Below are 24842 nucleotides of genomic sequence, written 5' to 3'. Positions count from 1 at the left end.
GGAGACAGATGGTCTGCGCTTGACAGATGCTTCTGGAAAGTTAACATTTCAACAGCGGTAGTTAAATTCCTGTCCGGGAGGGAAGCCACCGATTGCTCAGGCCGGCCCTGGAGAGGAGAGGAGCACCGCACTGTTTGATCAGGCGTCTGGGGTGAGACTTTGCAGGTGAAGCAATTTGATTTTATCAGCGCATTCAGAGTTGACGGGGACTGTGAGGCTGAGTGAAGCTAACCAAGCTCCGCAAGTTTACAGGAGATTAAATATCCGAGTGTGTTAACTTACAGTGGCAGATGTCCTGTGGCCAGCTTGTTGGAAGGAGAAACTGTAGATAGTAACTTGACTTGGTGAACGTAGAAATAAGGTGGGGAAGAAATGGGCATTTTCAATCGCTATTTCCACCAAGATACACGAGCTTGATACAGAACGTTTTTTCACTCCAGGGCTGGCCTGCTTTTAAAAACCTGGTGCCTCATATCAGATCTTTACTAGAGTGTGGTGCTGGTAAACCGTGATGAATTCTTCTCCGGCTCCCTTTGTAATCCATTATCAAAGGCCCCATGCCCCTATACTGGATGTGTTTCAGTACAAGACAGAAATAACAGTAACAATAATAACGATGAATGTTTACCGTGTGTTAGGCACTTGACTAAGATGCTTTTATTTCTCTACAAACCCCAGTGACCCTAGGGAGTAGACACTGTTACCATTCCCCCTTTAAGGAGGAGAAAATCAAAGCTTAGGAAGGCTTAGGGCTTGGAGTCCAAATTCAGAGCCAAGTAGCCTGACTCTAGAGAAGCTAATGATCTTACCCACATGCAGCAGAATTTCTTCTGCAGGGTTTCACTTTCTTCCCAGTTGTGTTTTCCTTAGGATATAACATGGTCATTTTGAGTTATCTGACCTCTCAAATGAACGCTTGAGAAATACAGTTATTTTTAAAGTATGTTAAACTCTAACTCTTAAGGTAGTTTTTTTAAAGATTATTGATCTTATCTATTTCATAATTCTGAATAATTTTATTTAGAGGATGACCACTAAAAATTAAAAAGTTGCAGAAAACCTGAGGATAATGCAAAGAACATTTATTTTTACTTGTTAACATTTCCCCATTTACTTTATCATGTGTGCGTGTTTTCTTGCTGTTTATATTTATGTACGTATATATGTATATATTTTCTGTGAACCATTTTAAAATGTTATATGTATTATGGCCCTTTACCCCTAAATATTTCAATGTGTATTTCCTAATAGGGATAATTGCTTACCTAATAGTTACTACTTCATGAATTTGTATTCTTAAAATACTTTCACCTACTACGCTGTCTCCATCACAACCTTGTCACTTGGGCTGAGAAAGTCCTTTATCACAGTCCTTTTTTCCTCCTTATGGTATGAAATCCAGTCTAGGGTTATCTGTCACATTTAGTTGTCACATCTGTTTAATACCCTTTAATCTGGAATATTTCCACCATTTTTCTTTGCCTTTTATCAGATTGACATTTTTGAAGATGAGAGTACCCGGCCTTTTTATTAGTCTTGGAAAGTTTCTCATTTTGTGTTTGTCTGACGTTTCCTCATTGTTAGATTCATGTTATGCATTCTTGGCCAGAGCTTATTTTTCCCCCACCTAATTAAGTTTATTCTTCTTCTTCAATAAAGTTTATTCTTTTTCCAAAATTAGAAAGTTAGCACTGACACCACAATATTATCTAAATGCAGACCTTCGTCAGATTCCATCGATTGTTCCCAAAATGTCTTTACAGTGTGAGAGTCCTGGGTGACATGTTACAGGTGTTCTCCTTTTATCTGAAACAACTTTTCGGTCTTTAGGTTTCATGGCACTGACATTTGGGAAGAGAATGAGCGAATTATTACCAGCATGCCTTCAGTGTTGGCTGGTTTGGAGTTTCCTCACAGTTAGATTTGGGTTTTTGTTACCCAAGGGACATTGTGTTCTCAGGGCACCGGATTCAGAGGCACTTGACATCTGCCGGTCCGGTCCTGCTGCTGGTGACGTTAACTTGGGTCACTCGGTTGAGGCGCGGTCTGCCAGGTCTGTCCAGGGGGGGTCACTCTTTCCTCCCTTTCAGATGGTGCATCTCGTGGAGTAGTGTTTCTAGTTAACACCCTGTTATTCCTCAAACTTTTACTGGTAGGCTTTAGCATCCATGGGTGGTTCCTGCCTGAATCGGTTATTCTTACGATGATTTCCTGATGGCGATGTGAAATTTCATCATTCCCCCTTCATTTTTTCGTTGGTTTTCTTCCACAAAGAGGGCTGTTCCCTTATTTCTCATTTATTTACATCAGTGTAGAAGCATGGGTTCTTATTTTTTAAATTATTTTATTATCATTACTTATTTTTGATGTTCAGATTGTCCTGGATTTGGCCAGTGGGAGCCCCTTCGAGCCGGCCACAATGTCCTTCTGACACATCCTCACTCTGGCACGGAGCGGTCCTCTGTGCGTTCCTGGCCCCGGCCCCGGAAGCTGCCTCTCTCCAGGGAGCTCTCTGTGAGAGTGCCTGTTTCCCCGCGGCCTACCCAAGAGGGACTTGTTATGCTGTTTTATTTCCGTCAGTCTCGTAGGTGAGAAGTAGCTCTCTGTGTGGTTTCGATTTGTATTTCTTCTATGAGTGGAATAGAACATCTTTTCACATGTCTAAGGGAGAGATGTGTATGACGGTGTGTGCACAGGTATGTATGTGTGTGCATGTTCATCTCCCCTGCCCATGTTTCTGCCAGTTTATTACTCTTTATTTCCTCAATTTTAGTTCTTTATGTATTGTGGATTTTAGCCCTTTGTCTCTGATATGAGGCAGATATTCTCTCGCATTTTATTTATTGTCTTTTGCTAATAATTTTTTTTCGTAAAAAATGTTGCTGGAAATTTTACATAATCAGCCCTGGCCTCGTTGCTGGTCAGTTGGAGCATCGCCCCGTACACCAGAAGGTTTTGCGGGGTTGACACCAGTCAGGGCACACACCTAGGCTGCGGGTTTTATCTTGGTTGGGGCATGTACAGGTGGCAAAAAAAATAAAATTACATAATCTAATTATATAAGAATTTTACATAATCAAATTATGTGTTTTTTCTCCTGATTTTGATTTAGCACGTTTTTCCTTACATCAAGGTTATGAAAGAATTCACCGTGTTTCCTCTCTAGTGCTCGTGTGACTTCATTGTTTTACATCTAGATCACTTGGCATCTATTCTTGGGTGTGGTATAAAGTATAGATCTCACTATATCTTTTTCAAAACGGCTAATCAGTTATTTTAGCTGTTCCACTAAAAAGTCCATTTTACCCCAGTGATTTTTAGATGTTGCCTTTTTCCCATCTGTATTGAAGTTCCATTTGTAGCTAAGCCTGTTTTTGAACTTTCTGTGTAACTCCACTGGTTTGTCTACTATGGGTCAGTAGCACACTTTTCATTATTGAGGCTTTGAAGTATAATTTAATGTCTGGAAGGACCAGTCCTCCTCTCTAGCATTTAGTGTTTTTCTGGCTGTTTGTGTATGTGTATTTTTAATAGGTTCAGTATCAATTGTCTAGCATTATTATGGGGATTACATTGAATTTATACATCTTTTGATACTGACTTGTTCTATACCAAAATAAGAAATGTTTTTCTAGTTGTTAATGTTTATTTGTGCCTTTTCAGGAATGTTTTAAAGTTTTTCTCAGATGGGTTTTACACAGTTAAATATTTTCTTTGTGAAATTTTCTTTGTCTTTTCTTATGGCTTTTAAAGAAACCACACCCGAGGAAGGATATGTTTATTGATTTCAGAGAGAGAGAGGAAGGAAGAGAGAGAGGGAGAGGGAGAGAGCCATCAATGTGAGAGAAAAATATTGATTAGTTGACTCTGTATGCGTTCAGGGATTGATCTCAAAACCTAAGTATGTGCCCTGACCTGGGATTGAACCTGTAACCTTTTGATGTACAGGATGGTGCTCCAACCAACTGAGCCACCTGGCCAAGGCAAAACTTGCTTTTTAAATTTACTGTGTCGTAGAGGTCTGAACAGGTCAGTACCTGCAGACTTAGTGCATTTTTAAAAATGGATCCATGGCAGTCCATTGTACCCTAATTTAATTTTTCCTCTGTTGATGTATTCCATGTTGCTTCTGATTTATCCCTGTTACAGACTGTGGACAGTATCCTTGTGCCTCTGTTTTTGCTTACCTGTGTCATTGCATGTGTAAAACAGATTCCTGGAAATGGAATTGCTTACTCACAGACCATATGTATATATCTTTTGTGATATATTCTACCAAATTATCCCCTCAAACTGACACTTTTAAAATCAAGTAAATTTTATTACATGTGTTCATGGTAAAAGACATTTAAAATTTTTCTTGAAAGAAACTTCATGCAAGTTAATTCTAAATAAAAAGTGTATATTTGTTCATTAATATGGGGAAAATATAATGATATCAAAACCACGATTTATAGCTTATATTACTTACATATAGTTTTAGAAATCAGATGTTTCTTGATATGTATTAAAAAAAAGAAAAATGTCTTTGGTAAATAGGCTTTGAATTTAGACTAAAAGAAAGCATTGAATTTAGTTTAGTGGAGAGAAGCAAGAAGGACATTTCCTGTGAGATTAGGCAAAATTTTATCATGTCATGTGGGGTCAGTGGACTCACTGGCCTGACACTGAAGCAGTGTGTTTATTTTCAAAGGTAAAGTAAGGGCAGTTAGTGGAAGACCTTGAGTTCCTTAAAAGTGTGAGCTTGATCTACTTGGCTGCAGAGAGCCCTTCTGAATCAGTAATCTATTGCCATGTAACAAATTACCCTCAAATTTAGGGCTTAGAATCCCAACAAACATTTATTATCTCTACTGGTTTCTGTGGGGCAGGGATGTGGGCGCAGGCAGTGCTGTTGCCACATTCTGTGCTTAGAAGCAAGCCAGAGAGTTCAGTCCACGTTCAAGGGGAAGGGGGCTGGGTTCCTCCTTGAAAGAAGAGAAGTGTCAGAGAATCTGGGAAAATGCTTTAAAACTACCACACTTATCTGCGTTCTGAAGGAGAGGTGCAGTGGTATGATTTTGAAGAGGAAAAACCCATGGTAGCCAGCAGAAGATTAAACTGGTAGCAGTGTGGAGATGAACTGAAGACAGGGAGAAATGGGAGGTAGATCCTAGTGAAGTCATCCAGCAGTAAGGTAGTGATGGAGTCGGTGGAAGGAGATGGGAGAGGGATGGGTAGGACACAAGAGGGTGCAGCAGGATGAGAGAGAGGAAAATCAGAGTAAAAAGTAGTCTCCAGGCGTCCAGATCTGAAGAATGACCAGGCATGTACTAACTGGAAAGAGAAACCAGTTTGGAGGGGACTAGGGTGCTCATTTGGTTTTAGACACTTAAGGGGAAATCCCCAAGCAGTTGAAACTATAGAACCTCGGTTCGTGCTGAAATGTCTACCCAAAGAGGGAGAAGTTCACATTTGTCCTTCCAAAGTGATGGTTGAGTTCTGCAGGGGATGAGTATGCAGAGAGGCCCGAGCTCGGAGGACCTCGCCTTTCGGGAGGCGGTGGTTGGGAGGCTGATGAGGGGCAGGAGCAGGCTCTGCAGCCTTGGAGAGGACGGAGAGCCAGCTGTGTTCCTGTTGGGAGCGGGGAAGGTGGAGTGACCAGGAGCTTCATCTGTTCCAGAATCCAGAGAGACTGATGCTTGAGACCAGTGCATTTGCCTGTAAGATTATTAGAGGTGACAGCAGTTGAAGTGGAGTAGAACAATTTTGGAAATTGGATTATAACGTTTAATTTGATGATTCACTTTCTAAAAAGTGCTGGAGGTGGGAGGATGAGTGGCTGGCCTGCCTTTCACCACTCCGACTCGGAGAGCTCACACCCATCTTGCTTCCTTTCAGCACCACCAAGCCTACCTGGAACGGCAGTGCGGCTCAGCTCCTGGGTGGAGGGATGGAGGAGGACGTTACCTCTTGTTTTCTGGGAAAACACTTTTCACTTTTAACTGTAAGTGAAATTAACTTAGTTGATACATTTTTCTGCTTTGCTTTGAACTACTCTTACCTGTGCTCTTCCCCTCCCCCTTTTGTTTTCCTTCTCCCCCCCATTAGTATAACTTTAAGATCAGATTCCCGATAAAGGGTTACCTATTTTTTCTCTCCCTTTCCTCCTAATTCCAAGCACAATTGTATTATTGATATGCTTTGTTAATTGAATTTGTAGGGATGCAATGAATACATGGTAAGTGTTAAATAGTAATTGACAAATGTAAATATTGAATTGAAATATGATTTTCACTTTTATGTTCCATATCTGTACATGTATTTAATCAGTTTTTAAATTAGAAAAAATAATTGTCAATAATATGTAGCAAAAACATGAAAATATTTCAAAATTTACTTTATGTGATGTAGTGTATTTCAAGATTTCTATTAAGGTTTGAGATTACATGGACCAGGGTAATTATGTAGTAAAACAGTAACAAAGCCAGAAATTAAATACTGAGTTTTCACCGCTACGTGGATGGTGTTGATTGTTTGAGTTTTCTTTTCTGCTAGGGTTATTTTCTTTCAAGATAAAAACTTTAGGTCCCCCAAAGACTTAAACAGACTAAATCACAGTAACAGTAATACCTGTGGTTTTAAATCAAAAGGTAGACTTTATGCTGTGAAAAAAGAACTGCTGTTATAAATTCTTTTTAGCATGGAGAGGTATGCTTGTTCTCAGCAACGTCACCGTTGAGTGAACAGGGGCATGAACTGATCCAGCCTGGTTCTGCCGCATGCCTGGGAGGCGAGCGCGGGAAGAGCAGGCAGGGGTCAGAGGACAGTGAGCAGGGATTGGATGCGTGAGGCAAGCCCGAGAGACTTCGGTGAGGACAGCACAGAACGTGAGTGAAGGGGCAGTGAAGAGAGAGGCATGGAGTGCACACGTGCCAACATAGCCACGGAGGTTCTTACCAGTGGCTTCTGTTACATGTGTTAGGTTTTTCTGTCATTGGGTGTCAGACAGAGGACAGAAGAGAGGGAGGGAGAAAGGAGTGTTCCAGGTGATCCCAGACTGTGTGGTTTGTCTTCACAGTTCGAGATCTGGATATATTTGCTAAAAGTCGTGGTATGGTATGATACAATCAGGTACATATTATATCAGATGGATATTTATTATATTATGTCATGATTCTTACCACTTGTATGGGGGCATCTGACAAAAACTTAATGTGGTTAATTGGTATATTTGGCACTCGCTTCGGGTGCCATCAGGCCCAGAAGATCCCTCCAGGGGCCTTTTCTATCCTCAGCGCCTCACGCTTGCTGCATTAGCGGTCCTCCCCCCATGCCTCTCTGTCTCCAGAATGTCCTGGGATAACTCTGTCACTGGGCTTCTGCAACATGTCGCATGAACGTCTGCTCGTGAGCTTGTTTTCCCTGCTAGACTGGGAACTCTTTAGTAGGAGGGGTCAAGACTTACTCATCTGGGTATCCCACATCCAATACATGCTAGTTAAATAAACAGACGACTGATTTTCCCACACTTCATAGTAGACACACATAGTAGACACAGTCCATCGGTGTGGCAGTGAAGTCACTGAGCTTTGATGGTTGGGAGATCTGGGATGAGAGAGAGACACCAACCTCATGAGCCTCAAAGAATCTGGGGGGCGCTGAAAATGAGCAAGGACAGATCCTGGTCTTGGGGTGTTCCACTGGGTAGGTTGCGGTGACGGCTTGGGAGCAAGAGGCAATGAGTGGGATGCTGTGTGGTAAGCGTTGCCGCAGAGGCCTCGTCTACGGACTGCCCCGGAAACAAGTCACTAATTTGTCCGGGGGAGGTCTTTTGGAAGACTGGCATTTGAGTTGAGGCTTTGAGAGGATGTAGTTGCTCACCAGGTGGAGGAGGAGGAGCCTGTACCAAGCTGTAGAGGTATGCGGGTCAATTTTTGAGAAGCTGAGAAGCTCATGAGAGCAGTGGGGACATGAGAGCAGAAGGAGGCCTGTGTATGATGCTGGTAGCTGGCCTTTGCTGCGGTGGCCATGAGGAACTTCGGGGGGGGGGGGGTTAAAATCAGAGGAATGGCACAGGTTCACATCTTAGTTTTTATTTATTTAAAACATTTTATATATTGATTTTTACAGAGAGGGGAAGAGAGGGAGAAAGAGAGGGAGAAAGAGAGGGGAAGAAACATCGATCGGTTGCCTTGTGCATGACCCTAACCAGGGACCTGCCCTGCAACCCAGGCATGTGCCTTGACCGGGAATCAGACTGGTGATGCCCTTTCTGTTTGTTGAACGGTCCCCAGCCCACTGAGCCATACCAGCCAGGGCCAGATTCACACTTCAGTAAGATGCCTGACAGCCGTGTGAAAATTGGGCCAGAAGGGAAAACTAAAGAGAATAGACTAGTTAGGAGGCTTGTGCAAGAGTCCAAATGAGTGGGATGGAGGGCCTGGATTGAGGCATTGGCCGTGGAGATGTGGAAGAGAAGACTGTGGGGAATATGATTTTGGGAGGTAGACTCTGTGAAATTAGTGACTGGAGCTATAAAGATCAGTTGCGAGAGAAATGGGAAAATAGAAAACTGTTGTAGATTTTTACCTCTGGATAGGAGAGTACAAAGGAAGCCTTGGGTTTGGCCTGGATATTTGGGAATGGGGTGTCCCAATGGTAATAAGCAGCAGACAGTTGGAAACGTGACTGGAGTCGAGGAGTGAAAGGTAAAGAGTGCGCATCACGCAGCGAGCGGGTGATATTGCGAAAGGAGAGCTAGCTGAGCAGTGTCAGAGGGCTGAGCAATGGACTCCAGACTCCTCACCACTTAAAGGGCCCACTCAGGAAAAGACTGTCTGAGAACAGATTCAGAAAGGGAAGTAGTGAGTATCCTATGCCACGGGGGGTGGTGGAGAGGAGTGAGAAGTAAAATGAGGCTTTTGGATTTGACCAAGTCAGAGGCGCTCAGTGAGAATAATTGTTACCTAGTGTCATTTGAAACTTCCTTTCAATGAGGAAGCACAGTGGTCCTTAATGAGTCGAGACAATGAGCATAGACTACATTTTTATAAAAATGAACCTAAAATAGAGGTAGATTACAGATAAAGAGTAGAGGAAAGGTCTTCGTTTTTTTTAAAAAAATATATTTTTTAAATTTATTTTTAGAGAGAGGGGAAGGGAGGGAGAAAGAGGGGGAGAGAAACATCAATGTGTGGTTGCCTCTCACGCACGCCCTACTGGGGACCTGGCCTGCAACCCAGGCACATGCCCTGATGGGGAACCAAACCAGTGACTCCCTGGTTCTCAGGCTGGCACTCAGCTCACTGAGCGACACCAGCCAGGCGTGGAAGGTCTTTATTTTAGTGTCAGGCATGTGGCATAAGTACGCTGTGATGGTCTGAATGTGTCACACGTGGTTGGAATAGCCCTTGTAGGAATAGAGAAAGAGAGCAGAGTGGGGCCAGCTCTCAGGGCTAAAGTTTTTTTTTTAACCTATGAATTTTTTGAATATTTCAATCCTCTGTGTTGTGCCAGTAAAAGACATTTTCCTTTAAAGATCTAAGCAATGACAGTGACATATCAAGGATGTTTGAGTGAATGATCCTGACCAAGGAAAAAAGTCAGGCACAGAGCAATTACTTGTAGAACTTGGGACCCTCACGGGAGGAAGCCAGTGGGCTCTGGTGTCGTCAGACGGCTGTGCTTATCTCTGCAACTTCGTTCAGTGTCGTGCTTTGAAAGCTTTCAGCGAGTCTTTGAGTTTCATCCACATTCTGTGACCAATTGTTAAAGAAACTCAGAATCTTCAGTTCGTGTTGGTTTTAGAAAGTCAATCTCTGAAGCCCGTTTCTGGAAGGAGTTTAAAGAAAGAAGAGGACCAGAAGCCAGGTTCAGTCTTCTGGTGGATGCTTGGAAAGGGATAAGTGGCTTCTGGGATCAGGAGAGCGGATCGGATTACCTTGTGAAGTAGCGATGGAAACAAAGCATGCATCAGAGGGACTGTAAACACCCTGCATTCTTCCTTCGGGCCAGTAATACCATATCATCGATGACAGATAATTTTCTCTGCGTTTTATTTCTTTTGAAGGTTGGCAGAACTAGAACATGTTACAGTGGTACGTTTAAGTGTTTTAATATCCAGGTGATTAGGGAGTGCAGAATCTCTTCTGCTGTATTTTCAAGGCTCTTCTCTTGTTCTGACTGAATAAATTTAAAAGCAACTAATGTCTGTAGTGGAACATTTCTCACTGTAAAAGTCATGGACAAAGGTGGGGGGCGTTTGCCTACCTAGAGTTGGGGACTTAAACTGCAATCAAATGTTCAGGCCTTATTTTCTTCAAGTGTGAAGGAAAGAACAATGCTCAAGATACAGCTAAGGTATTTTTAAAGTATGCAATTTGTGTGACTCTTGCTGAGTCAGGTGAGTGGGTGATGCTGGCAGAGTCGTAGAAGAAACTGACTTCTAGCAAGGGATGAGAACCCACGCTAAACAGCACAGGAGTGGGGCCGAGAGTGTGCTCAAGGAGAAGGAAGACTCGGAGTGGTTTGATGGGGGGGCCGATGGCTGCGCAGTGACTCGAAATGACTGGACCTGGGGCCCAGAGGGAAAAGGACTTGCTCTCTTTACCTCAGGATGTGAGAGGAGAGCTCATCTTGAGTCTGGGAGTGGAGGTAGAGTGGCCTAAGAGAAAGGACTGACTCAAAAAAAGAAAAGAAAGAAAGGACTCACTCCAAGGAATTGCTGGCCGGAGGGAAAATAAAATTGTGGAAGAACAAGGACAGTCCTGTTAATGCTCTAGACCTACCATAAAATTGCTGACTGTGAGATTATTGTGCTTAAAATGTAGTCCAAATGGACAATAACATGTGTACCCCAGGTTGCACGGTAGTAACTGTCTTGGCGCATTTGAACAGACTGGCCGCCTGTTACTCATTAGGAGCACCAAGAAGGGGGTTCTTGCTGGCAGACAGGAGAGAGCAGGATCCAGTGTCTTCACAGAACAAAACTTCAGTGCATTTAAGGCAGTGAGGGCAACAAAACCTGGGTGTGGCATCTCTGGGGGTGGGGTTGGGGAGGGCTGGTAGAAAAGAATCTTTTTTTACACAGCATTTGATGCTTAAAGTCATTCTCTAATTGTCATTTCTCAGAACATGGCCGGTTTTGGCCCATTTAACCACAATATGTTCAGGAGGGGCAGAGACCTGGAGTTTATTTCAAAAGAAAGCCCAGTAGTTGATAGAATATAGGGGTCTGACGATATGATAATAATATTGATTTCCCTGTAATGTAGTTGGGATTGTCAAGACTAGGAAAGATATGAGGTATGCAGGTTACATGACTCTAGTTTAATTACCCTCTGGTTTTCATCTTCATTGTCTGCACTGTTAAGTTTTATGAAACTTAGTGCAGTGTTCTCTAGTTTAATTTGAAGCAGGAATTATTCTTTGATAATCAGGCAATATCTCAGCTAGTTTTCGCACTCAGAGTATATTAATCAACAGATAACTCTTGATAACATACTAAATACAAGTGCATTACATGCTATAAGCAGGTACTAAGATGAACCAGAGACAGACATTTATTTCTCACGTTGTCAGATCTAATGGGAGAAGAGGATGGTCTGTTGAATGGTGGTTGGGAAGTGGGGTTATGCAATCAGACCCAGCCCAAGTTCAGATCCAGGTTTCAATATGTATTGGATACATCACCTTGGAAAAGCTATTCAGTCTCTCTAAGCCCTGTCGAGTTATATATCTAGTGCCTCTCAGCACCAGGGTCTCTGTAATAGTACCTGCCTCAGAGGAGTGCAGGAGGCCTAGGAGATCATGGTTGTAAAGGATTTGGAACGCAGGAATTCCTCCATGAACACTGACAACACGCACAGATGGAGAGAATGCTGCTCCTTGGGCCCGCGGCATTACGACTTTATGGAAGTTCAGCGTTAGACAAATGACTTGGGGAGCTCTCTATATGGAAACAGTGACACGGAATGACATTCCCAAAGGTGAACATAAGAAATAACAGGAGAGAACAAAAAAATCTTATATTTTTTTAATCCACAAAAGTGGTATAGCAATTATATTTATTTTCTGTAGTGTTTTGTTTGTATTACTTTCTGATAACACAGATGTTAAAGGAGTTGAATCAGCCTGAATCGACAGGGAAATAACTCACCAATTCTTTTAATACACGATTATTGAGCCTGTTCTGCACACGTCTCGTGGATTCAGGCACTAGATGTAGTTTATCAGCACAGAAAATAAAACCGGTTAAGGAGCCGTTTCGGTGATTGGCTCTCAAACACAGGCATTTGGCTGACTGTTGAAGCCGGGCAGCTACACATGCTGGAGGATTTTCGGCCATGGATACCTCGACTATTTCTTTCGGACATCTCAACTTGAGTATCTGTAAATGTTCAATATCTCTGATTACCCTGTGATGTGATTTATTCTTTAACAGGTTATGTAATTGATAACATGCAAAAGGTTATATAATTCTATAAATTAATAGCACATTATTAATACATTAAAGCTGCTGTGTGAAGAGGAGCTTAAGTCATTTACCGTTATTATGGCTTACTAAAGATACATTAGTCAGTAATTAAATACTTGTTGAATGCCACCTCTGTGTCTCCTGTCAAAGGTCTGGTGATGGGCCTTGGGCATTTCTTGGTCATAGGTCCAGTATTTGGGGAAAAGAGCTGAACATGGACCAAAGGGGTGTGAGGGTAAGCGGGAACCCAGCAGTGTCTGTGTCTGTCACCACCTCTAACCAAGAAGTAAATAATGGCTTCAGAGAACAACAGCTGCTGATGTAGTTCCTCCTTTCAAATCTCAAGTACATTCTTCTTTTGGCCAACTCTGACCTAGAACCATTTATGGAAGGGAATTCTGGGAAATGTAGTTCCACCTTGCCCAAGTTACTATAGTTCAAACCTCCTTATGTTCCTGTACTTATTTGTTGTATTATAAATAAGAGAGACATTCAGAATTATTTATTCTTAGAAGATATCAGGATATTTAAGATATCAGAATACTTTAAAAATAAAATTTAACATGATTATACAATTGTTTTCTTTCCATTAAACCATGTCTTTATTTTCAAAGCCATGAAATAGCTTAAAAACAGGAGTAATATAAGCCTACCTTCTTCTGTTGCAAGAAAACATTCTTTTAATTTGCTAAGTTGGATCTGTGCTAAAAAAAATTTTTTTGAAAAAAGTTATCTAGTACAGTGCCATCTAGTGGTATGTTAATTTATTTTCTGGTTATTGAGAATAGTTCACTACCGCATTTTACTTCTTGATAAATCAAGAACTTTACTTTTAATCATGCCTAACTCATAAGACATAGGGGACTGTTTTTAAGTAAATCAAATATTTGTAAATAATTAAAGAGAACTAGAAAAAAAGCTGGAAAAGTGGTTTTCTTTTTCCCTTTAGATTCTATTCTACTTCATTTTCATACATAGCGAGTCACTATTTGTTCATTTATTTGATACCATTTGGATCCAGGAGGAAAGTAAGTTTTTTGTTTACGAAAAGAATAGGATTATTTTAGAAATGTGCTGTGGTGGAATGAGTATGGGTTTTAGAATCAGACAGGCATGGGTTTGTCTTTCAGCCTCACTCGGCTTATGTTCTGGCAAGCAGTGTTCCAAGAGCTTTATGTGAATCATGAAATATTCACAAAAACCCGATGAGGCGTGCTACAAGTGGGGAAACCAAGGCCCACAGAATGGTTAGTGTTAAGAGTGTGTAATCTCATTGCTTTTTGGTTGTGTGTTTACCTGTTTCTCTAACACAGTGACCTTTTGCAGGAGGATCTTAGTTCCGTTTTCCCAGCACCTCATACGGATTCATGTGTTCCCAATCCAGTGGGTGAATATTTGACTTTCTTTTTGCTTCCGTGAAGAGCCACAACAAGAACAATAGAAAATTAAATTGTAGATAAAATATCAAAAATATTGTTTTCTCTCTATTTTCTTTTTAAAAGGGATTATACAGTTAGAAACTCTAGGCTTTGTTCTCTGATTGGTCACTTAATTTAATCTCAATCTCAGTTACATATGCACAGGATTTCAAGAGCCTAGGAGTTGTACAAGGCTTGTTGCAAAACTCAGCAATCTCCCAGCTCTCACCCTCTTCACTCTCCTCCCCCAGTCCCTGCTCTTGGGGGTTCATCTTGGAGACCTGGTTCTTATTATCTCCAAATCTCTAGCTAGCTTGTTGTTCTTTCCAATTTTTAATTTTTTAGCCTTAGGCATTACCTTTGACGTATGGTAGATGAAGAGACTTTATCTTTCTTATACCCCCTTATCCTAGGTGAAGGGCCCTCCTCCATTCTCATTACAATTAAATTTTGCATAATCAGTGTTTATATTAGTATAACTATAAAACATTATTCACAGCGTGGTTACTTGTTCTTTCTAACACATTGTGTTTGTTTATTTTCCCTGGTTTGTGTTGTCTTTTTGGAGAGGAGGGTATTGTGTGTTCACTTAGATTTTCTGTATTTATCACTTACTCATCTTAAGCTATTTTCCAGGTGCCTAAATATAGTTAGGATATGTGACTTTGAGCCAGTTCAGCTCTTCTGGTAGAATATTTTGTCATTTATAGACTGAAGGGTGCAGAGGACATGAAGATATAGGCTGCTTGTATTCCTAAAACTTGACGGTTCCCTGGAATGGACACCTGGACGTTTTGTGCTGAGCATGTTGTTAATGGACCCCATTGCCAGTCCTTACCCAGCCTTCCTCTCTGACCTGATGGTCTTTTCTTGGGTTGGCTGGAACATCTCTGCCGCCTCCCAGAGGGGCTGGGGGATTCAGGGTCTGGCTGGAAGTGGAGCCCCATTTGTGTGGGACCAAGACTGCTGGTCAGCAAGTACACATAATGAGCTAGAAATGCCCCCAGTCCAGCCAGAAGATCAGAAATTCTTTGATTAGGAAGAGTTACTTGAGTCTTTTGACAGGTAAAAGCACTTATTTTTTTTATAGTGAGTAGTCATGGAGAAGCAAATGTACAAATAAAAGTTGCCAGGGGTGAAATAAAGACTAAATGGCATGTAAGATATGAGCAAGCAATAAGTAAAATCTTGTTTGAAACAAAGGTAAAACAGGAAGATCTCTAGCAGTAGCTTCTCATAGATTGCTGTAGAAAATAATAATGCTGGAGATACAAGCGTGAATGATCTAATGACTCTTAGCTTTGTAGATACTTTGATTACCTCCATCATAGCTTTAGCGAGCTTGTGAATGGTGTGTGAAGTGTTATTTGGGGGGATGTCATTATAACCTGATATAAATGTAGAAGAAAAAGTAGAGGACAGAATGAGTCTGTCTGTATAGGCAAACCTTGGAGATACGGCAGGTCTGGTTCCAGACCACTGAAGAAAGCGAATATTGCGATACAGTATTGTATCGATATAGTCTGCGATACAGACTATATGCTATAGTCTATTAAGTACGCAATAGCATTGTCTAAAAAGAAACCCAAAACAATGTACACACCTTAATTTAAAAACTTTTATTGCTTAAAAATGCTATTATCTGAGCCTAAATTTAGCAAGTTGTAACTTTTTTGTTGGTGGAGGGTTTTACCTTCAATTTGTAGAAAACTCAGTATCTGTGAGGTGCAGTAAAGCGAAGAAGCGTGATAAAAGGAGGCACTCCTACACAATTCTAAGAATTTGCTACTGAAGCTGTCATTCTAGACGGTGAGCACTAGGAGGCCACAGAGACCACGATGCTGGTGGACTTAGGATTAGCTGTGCACCTTTCCTGATGGAGCTGAAAAGGAAACCTAGGGCATAAAGCCCATTGAAGTGCTGTAAAAACTGGTTAAAATTCCGGATCACTTAAACTAAATTGAAGGTTACCCATCCTGTTTTTCATAATGTAGTAATAAGTGAATCTAAAATGCAACACTTTTTAAATATGCTTGTGACATTGCAAATAACATAAGTATGCATAGCCACCGCTTTGTAAAATTGTAACTTTGATTTTTAGTTCTTGAACCCCTGGATCAAGGCCCTGATTGCCTTTAATACCTGGATGATTTTAGTAGTTTCCCAATGGATGACCCTTTTTATCTTATTTTCTTCCAGTCCATTCTCGTTAAAAATAAGTTTTTCATCAGAAATAGTTTTGGTCGTACATGTCCTCTGATTAGAAACTTTCGGTAGTTTCCAGTCAAATAGTGCTCACATCCAAGCCCATCCATCCATCCATCCATCCATCCATCCATCAAATATGTATCAGTGCCTTTATACAGCAGGACAGGTAGTCGTGGGCGTGTGTTTGCCCATGCATTTTCTCAGTGTTCTCCACAGAGTCTCTCTTACAGCTGAGTAAACATATCTATTCATGCCTAGAATTTTACCTTTGTGCCTTTGAACATAAATCAGCCTCTTGGTCATTTCATAATTCCCTTCTTTCAGAACAGCCTCTGGTTATTTAAGACCGGATCTCCCTCGATTACTGTGTGATCTCCCAGCCTTTGTGGGACGTAGTTCACACTGTACTGGTTTCATTTATTTTTAGTGTTTCTCTGTTAAAATCTAAAAAATGTAAATTTGTATATGCTTAAGAATAAGGTGGTTTTTTTCTTTATATTTCTTCTTAGAGCCAAATACAATACTATATAAAAACGAAATACTACCTAATGACAATAGCACATAGCTTTCCCTGCACCCTTCAGCGCTGTCTTCTTTTCTGACTGAAACTCAGTTTTGTTTGAGAATCTACTCCTTTCTGCGTGTCCATGGACTTTGGGGAAGGCAGGCTGAGGCCCTAGCCTCTGGCGTCACGAGGGTTCCATTCTTGACATTTGACATTTGAGCGTGAGCATGTGACCCGGTTCTGGCCTGTGGGACAGGAAGTCAGCTGTCCTGCCGAGTTAACCTGGGAGTTGTGCCCACTTCGGGCTGAGCGGCGGCCGCCATGCAGGGACCCCACCCAAACACTGTCACCACACTGAGGAGGGAAAAGTAGAAAAACAGGAGGAACTTGGGCTTTGTCTGGCCTGACTTAGCCACCCTTCCTTGGTGTTTCTTGTTACGGGAAGAAAAGGAAGCTTGGTTGGTTCGGAATCCCAAGTCTCTTGTTTTCGACGAAGGCATCTGGCTAACTCCTCATCCGTCAGGTCTTGGTTTAGATTCCCAGACCTCTCCCAGCTCCTGTGACATCTCCTGCCACACCTGGCCACACTGTGTGGTGACGATTGTTTACGTTCCAGTGCCATGGCTGACGGTGAGCGCTGCAAGACTAGGCACTTCCTCTTGTTTACAGCTCTGTCCTTAGGAGCTAGCGTAGTGCCCAGTGACTGGTAAGTTTTTCATACGTTTATTTATTCATATTCTCCTGGAAGTCACCACAAGGTTTCTGGGGCAGGGACAGATTATTATTACAGCAATAAGCTAAGTCAAGAGTCTCCTAATTTATAAGCCCTGGAGTATCCCAGTGGCCCTGGTTCATCCTTCTGAAATGTAAGCACTTACTCAAGGGGGAGAGACCACTTACTTTCTCTTCAGTCATCTTTGAAGTTTTAAGGCTCATCCTTTAACCCAGGTCTTCATAAATGTGCCCAGAAAGCTCTTGCTGTGCAGAGGTGTAAGAATATTCTCTTTCTGACAATGACACACAGTAGGTGCTCAATAAACTATTTGTTGGGCATTCAACAATTTTAAAGAATAAATTTAACCAAGTTATTTGAAGTGGGGAAGGGGTTGGAGGCTTTGTTGGTGCAATGGGGGGGGTAATGTATCAGAACTATGAGGGGGGATTTTTTAAATCAAAAATATACTTTCCACTCAGAGATTCTGATCTGCTATTTCTATCATAATTCCTTCAGGATTTGTGGGGCAGTTTTGTTGTGCTTTTGTGTGTTTGTGTTTGTGGCCACATAGGAGGTGAGAGAACCCTGACAGCTTGCCCTGCTTTGGAGGTGCCCGACCCCCCCCCCCCCCGCTGCTCCACCCCCCTCCACCCCCACCCCCACCCCACCCTCACCGTGGCCTTCCCTGTAGGAGTCAGTGTCGGAGCCTCACGTGTCAGTGGTTAGTTCCTGCCAGCGGAGTCTTTGGTTTGGTGTTCACTAACATGGATTTGGTGGGATCTTTTTAAAAATAATTTTTTATTATTAATTAATGGCTTACTTTTTCTTACAGAGGATTTGAGGCAGTTCTACAGCAAAAACACATAAAATGACATATAAGTAGAAAATCAGAACTGAGAAAAAGTTTACAAATATGTTGATTGACTTTTCATTCAGATTTGACTCTGGTTTTTTTTAACTGAGATCTAATTGATATACAGATTATATTAGTTTCAGGTGTACAACATAATGAAGTGATCACAGTATGTCTAGTTAACATTTGTCACGATACACAGTTAGATTTTTTTTTCTCGTGATGAGAACTTTTAAGATCCACTCCCCTAGGTCATTTAAAGTGTGTAACACAGTATCGTTACCTATGGTCCGCACGCTGTGTGTTATAACCCCGTTGGACCCCTTCACCCATTTTGCCCACCCTCCCTCTCCCCGGTTCAGACACCAGTCTGTTCTCTCTGTCCACGGGCTCAGGGGTTTTTGTTTTGTTGTTTTGTTTAAGTTGCCATTTTTAAGTGGGAGCTTTTTCTGTTGAAATTACAAAGTAGCTGGGGTTTTTTTTTTGGCTTTTAGGTATTATATTATTCTTTGCATATATACAACAGTATTGATGAATTAATGTTTTATTAGTTTAAACAGCTTTCCTTCATAATTCTCCATATAAACAGTTAACACTTGGAGATTAAAAACAGTTTTGTCACTTCATTAAAATTTGTATATCTAATTTCACTTATTAAATTGACTAGGACCTCTACGTTATTAAATAGAAGTGATGGTTGTAGTCACCTTGATCTCATTTCCTGTTTTTTAAAGGAAATACTTTTATTATTTAATAAGTATGACTTTGTTTTAGGTTTTTGTAAAGAAAATTATTTTCTATTCTTGATGTGCTAGGAATACTTTTAAAATCATGAGCAGCAGCCTGGGCAGGTAGCTCAGTTGGTTAGAGCGTCATCCCAGTATGCCAAGGTTGCAGGTTCGATCCCTGGTCAGCGCACATACAAGAATCAACCAATGAATGCGTAAATATGTGGAACAACAAATCAGTGTGCCTCCCTACCTCCCTCTATTCCTCTTCCCCCTCCTCTCTCTCAAATCAATAAATTTTTAAAAATGTGCGATGGTTAAAGGATTAAGAAAGCTATTTCTCGACTTCCGGCAAGATGGAGGAATAGGTGGACGCATACTTCCTTGCACAACCAAGATTAGAACAACAATAATTTACAACAATAATTTACAGACAGAATAATGCCCAGATCTGGCAGAGGATTTATCTGAGTGGAAGTCGGGCAGCCAAGAAGTTGAAGTAGACGCGTTCATCTGGACTGGTAGGAGAAGACGAGACGGGCGGGCGCGGGGCGGGCGCGGGGCTGGCGCGGGTCGGTGGCGCGCGGAAGTCGGGGAAAGTTTGGCGCGAAATCGGTGCACAGCCATCCGGGGCGCAAGAACGCAGCGGTGATCCCTGAGTACGCAAGCTGTGGCTGGCAGACCCAGAGGGGTAGTGATTGTGGACCAGGGCAGAACTCGCAGCCCGGGAGCCCAGAGAAGGGGCTGAGCCCAGGAGAACGGAACTACCGCCATTGTTCCCTCCCATCCCCGCTCCTGCTCCCGCCCCTGCCCGCCCCCACATATAACGTCACAATCTAGCGACTGGGGTGCCCTGCCCCGGTGAACACCTAAGGCTCCGCCCCCCACTGTAACAAGAGCAACCAGACCGGGGAAAAAAAAAGGAGAGACGGGAAAAATATGTTTTCAATAGAGCAGATCAGTCCCCCAGGACTCATCCTTTTGAGCGACCAAGAATTAGCCAATCTATCAGATGCGCAGTTCAAAACACTGGTGATCAGAAAGCTCACGGAATTGGTTGATTTTGGGCGCAATTTAGATGAAAGGAGGCAGGTTACCATAAAAGAGATGCAGGAAGATATGCAGAGGGGAGCCAATAGTGAAAGGAAGGAATCTGAGTCTCAGAACAATACAGTGGACCAGAAGGAAGATAGAATCAACCAAGCAGGAAAGCATGATGAAATAAGAATTCAAAAAATCGGGGAAAAGCTTAAGAGCATCCAAGACACCTTTAAACGTTCCAACATCCGAATTATAGGGGTACCAGAAGGGGAGGAGCAACAAGTGGAAAAGTTATTTGAACAAATAATAAAGGAGAACTTCCCCAATCTGGCAAAGGGAACAGTCTTCCAAGAAATCCAAGAAGCTCAGAGAGCCCCAAAGAAGTTGGACCCAAGAAGAAACACACCAAGGCACATCATAATTACATTAGCCAAGGTAAAAACGAAGGAGAGAATCCTAGAAGCAGCAAGAGATAAGGGGACAGTAACCTAGAAAGGAGTTCCCATCAGACTGTCAGCTGATTTCTCCAAAGAGACCTTCCAGGCAAGAAGGGGCTGGAAAGAAATATTCCAAGTCATGAAAGACAAGGACCTACATCCCAGATTGCTCTATCCAGCAAAGCTCTCATTTAGAATGGAAGGGCAGATAAAGTGCTTCTCAGATAAGGTCAAATTAAAGGAGTTCATCATCACCAAGCCCTTATTTTATGAAATGCTAAAGGGACTTATCTAAGAAAAGAAGATAAAGAAAAGACATGTATAGTAAAAGGACAGCAAACTCACAAATATTAACAACCACACCTAAAGCAAAACCAAAAGAAACTAAGTAAACAATTAGAACAGGAACAGAACCACAGAAATGGAGGGCACATGGAGGGTTAGCAGCAGGGGGGTGGGAGGAGGAGAGTGGGGGAAAAGGTATAGAGAATAAGTAGCATAGAATGTAGGTTGAAAATAGATAGGGGGAGGGCAAGAATAGTACGGGAAATGTAGAAGCTAAAGAACTCATAAGTATGACACATGGACATGAACTAAAGGGGGGATATGTGGGTGGGAGGGGGGTACAGGGTGGGGGGGAGAGAAGGGGGAAATGGGACAACTGTAATAGTATAATCAATAAAATATATTAAAAAAAAACTATTTCTCATTCTCTAAGGAGAAATCTGACCTTGAATGAACTTTGTACTCATTTCCTCTGAATCCTGCTAAAAGTGGAAAGTCAATCATGTTACTAGGCAACATTGCTTGTGGTAAAAGTGATATTTATTTGGTAAATGTATTAGCGCTGGAAAGAACTACACATGAACCCTAAATTCTTGGTTAGAAGAAATAATAACTGGGAGCACATTTCAGAGGTGGTATAAACTTCGTGGGGACCCTGGAAGCTGTGGCTTGAACCAGCGAGGTACTGGTTTCTTTTGGGGACATAGGGCTTCCAAGCCAGCATGAGTCTGTACCTGCCCTGGAATTCTCGTTTCCTTGCACCTGAGCTCTCATCTGCATATCAGAGAGCAGCTCTGGATGGCCATGTGGACTCCTGGGAAAATTCTTCAAGCTGCCTTACTGTCATGCCTTGTTTTCTCCTTAGGTGTTTCGAGTAGATGGCTGCTGTGTGTGGCCTCTGGTAATTGGATTGCTCAGAATGTGTAGTTAGAAGCCCCACGTGGGCATTGCCCTGTGCATTTAATCACAATACAGAAATAAAGTGTTTACTGGGGTTAATCTAAGTTTATTACTCAGAACCTTCAATTTCTAATTTTTATTTTTGAAAAACTCAATCTCATTGACTATAAATGAATATTATAAACTCAAACTTATAAAAATGAATATGTACAGTTTACCATTTTTTTTGTTAGAGTCCATGTATATTTGCCAACCCAAAAATACATTAGCTATTAAAAAGAGTTTGGTAAGGTTTTAGACCTGTGTGGTCCAATGGGTAGATACTTGCTTTTCTAGTAAGGCTATTAAAATTAAAATTAAATATAACTAAAAATTCAATTTCTTGCTTATACTAGTGTTGTTTCAATAGCCACATGGGACTAGTGGCTGCCATATTGGAAAGTATAAATACAGAATGTTTTCATTATTGCAGAAATTTTTTCTTGGACACTTTTATTCATCCAGATTATCAACAGTTTTATATTTTTACTGTTTATGTTACATGCTATAAGAAACTGCTAAACTAATTAGGATATCTCAGGGACAGTATTGAAGACCCCATTGTATTTTTTACATAATAATCTGTTAGAGATATGTTTCTTGGATTTGCATACCAGAACAAATTCTGTTTTTCCTGAGACTTACCAATCCATCATGGCCAGTGTGAATTTTGTAATTGATTGGTTTTTACTTTTTGTTTTATCGACCAGACAGTGTAGGGCCAAATTTATGGCTAGATTAAAGAAACCTTCTGGCCTACGTAATTGTATGCTTTTTCATTGTCTGTATTTTTATATTTATAAAATATAATTTTATGGTAAAGTTTGGATTTTTATAGGCTGTTTCAAATGCTTTGTGAAAGGAGACAGTATAAATATGGTAATAAATAAATACCTTCAAGATTTTGATGGATACTTTACTGACTTGCTAGTCGGGTCACTTACTGAGAGCCACTTACTACCGAACGTCAGTGCTGAGAAAGGGGTGAAGGAGCTGAAGACAGTTCTTGGCTGAAAATGATTACGACACCCACACAGGGGAATGGGGGCTGCTTTCCAAGGGAAGTGACTTACAATGTACACCTGTCATAAAATCAGTTTGTCAGTGTTCTAAAATGCTTTTAGTTTTCAAAGTAATGTTTGAAGAACTTGCTTACAAAACATAGTTTATAAAATTTTCAGGCATTTTAGTATTGGTAGGGAACTTCAATCAAGGCCGTATCTGAGTATTTTGAGCTGGTGAACTAGGTTCCCGTAAATCGGGGAGGGTGCTGTTTTGTTTCTTTACGGAAACTTTTGTATTTCGAGGGTAGCAGAAAATTTAATTCTGGGCATTTATACCTTCTCAGTGTAAAAACACCACAGTGCTTTTCTTTTCCCATTTTATTCTGGAACTTACAAGCAGGTCGACATTATATATGTTGTTCATGTTTTGCAGCTTTTTTTGGTTCTGAAAACACTTAAAGCAACTTACCACATTTCAGGCCAAAAGATGAAGCAACTTTATTTAAAAAAATAAAGGCAACTTCATGTCAAAGAAGTTGAAAGATTAAGTGCTCCTGTGTCAGTTTTCAGAGTAGATTTGGTCATGTATTTGATTTTACCTTTTCTGCATGCTCAAGTGAGAAACAGAAACAGAATTATATCGTTTTCATGTACTGACAACCGGAAGCATATAAACATCTGCAGAAACCAAACATTTCCTGGAACTAAACTCGAGCAGAAATTTGTCACGTGAATCTTTGTTTAAAGAACCTGGTGAAAAATATCTCCAACCACAGTTACGTAAAAGGCCCAGGAGCAGGGTCCCGTGGATCAGGTCTCCAGAGGCAGAGGCGCAGGAGTCTGGGGCGCAGTGCTCAGGAGGTGCGTGTGCTGGCTGGCTCGGGGCCGGGGTGCAGAGCAGCTCGGGAGCAGGAGCCCAGCTCCTCTGCTGGTCTGAGACCAGACATAGGAAGGGAGCTTAGAAAATCACAGCCACCAGTAGGACCGTTAGATTGGCTTTTTTTTCCTCTAGAGTACTAGGTGTTGTCAGTGTTTTTTTGGTATAGGTGCCGATTTTACTCTGTTCATCTCAAGTCATCTGACAAACACCTGCAGTGGGAGATGGTTTTATTTTGATGACTAATGTGAAGCTTTTAAGCTTTGAAGGAAGCAAACAACATTTTTCATGGACTTTTAAGGGCTGGGCTTCTATTTTTGCCCCTTCGGAAGGCTAGTTCACTTTGGAGTAAAAGACAACAATGGAATCTTTTTTTTTTCAAGGAGCTTACGCCCATTAATATGGGCGTAACAAAAAGTAATGTAAGACTTCAGAACTTACATGACATGGAAAAAACAACTTTTGCCTGAATTATTTGAGGGAAAAATACAACAAACTGTCCACCTTCTGAAAACCTGAACTGGAAAACTTAAGTATGGTCATCATAGTGCAGTTTCTTTGAAGAATGTTTGTATCCTTTGAAGAAGAAAGTTTGCACACTTTCAGCCTACTAGGCTGAGTTAACTCAAAAAGTTTAAAACACTTTAGCCTGTCCTGTAGGTTTAACATTGATCTTTCCATATTTACTAGATACAATAGTTCTGTTATAGGCATTAGATATTAGCTCCTTATTTTGGTAAAAACAGACCAATTTCTTCTTCTTAAGACTGAGCCACATGTAGTCAGCATGTAAAAGGATGCACTGGTGGGATTTAGGGAGGCGCCGTGGGGGGGTTAGAAGTTTGGTGCTGAATACCTACCATATAAGGCTGTTAAAGGATTGTGTATGATGATATGGATAAAATACCTGGCGCATAGTAGGTACTTGATTAACATTGAGGATAACACCATCCTCTCATGTTATGGATGATGGCCATACATACAGTTCTAGAATTTTTATACGAGGTCATATACTTTGGCCATGTTGGGATTTATCCTCATTTTAGCAATGTTTTATATTGATATTTAAGAGCACTAACAGCATGTGTGGAAAGTGTAGTTTTTATTCAATAAGTTGTAGGTTGATAATGACTCAGGAAAAATGCAAAGGGTTTGGAATTGCTTGGTGAAATGAGGCAAGATTTAACAGTGTTCAAGGGGCAAATAATTATATTAGAATCCAGCTTTCTCTGGTTTTATCTGTGGACTGTAGTTCAGCGCATAAAGATGTTGCATTGATCAAATATTTCTGAGTGGGATCCACTAGGAACCTGGTGGAGCCCTGGAGTCTAGGGTGGTTTGGAGATGTACGAGTGTGCAGGCTGGTGCAGCCAGT

At 41.4% G+C, this 24842-nt stretch overlaps 1 long non-coding RNA gene across 1 annotated transcript in view; it reads left to right on the top strand.

Moving 5' to 3' along the window:
- The window catches only part of LOC118496970, a 59120-nt gene that overhangs the window by 7245 nt on the left and 27033 nt on the right, over positions 1-24842 (top strand). Inside the window, exons 2-3 of the long non-coding RNA XR_004899508.1 lie at positions 5881-5986; positions 13588-13704. This is a non-coding gene — a long non-coding RNA (uncharacterized LOC118496970). The remainder of the gene's footprint in view (positions 1-5880; positions 5987-13587; positions 13705-24842) is intronic.

The sequence above is a fragment of the Phyllostomus discolor genome, chromosome 10, assembly GCF_004126475.2.
Source record: "Phyllostomus discolor isolate MPI-MPIP mPhyDis1 chromosome 10, mPhyDis1.pri.v3, whole genome shotgun sequence".
Classification (NCBI taxonomy): domain Eukaryota; kingdom Metazoa; phylum Chordata; class Mammalia; order Chiroptera; family Phyllostomidae; genus Phyllostomus; species Phyllostomus discolor.
This window is presented reverse-complemented; position numbering and strand designations above follow the sequence as displayed.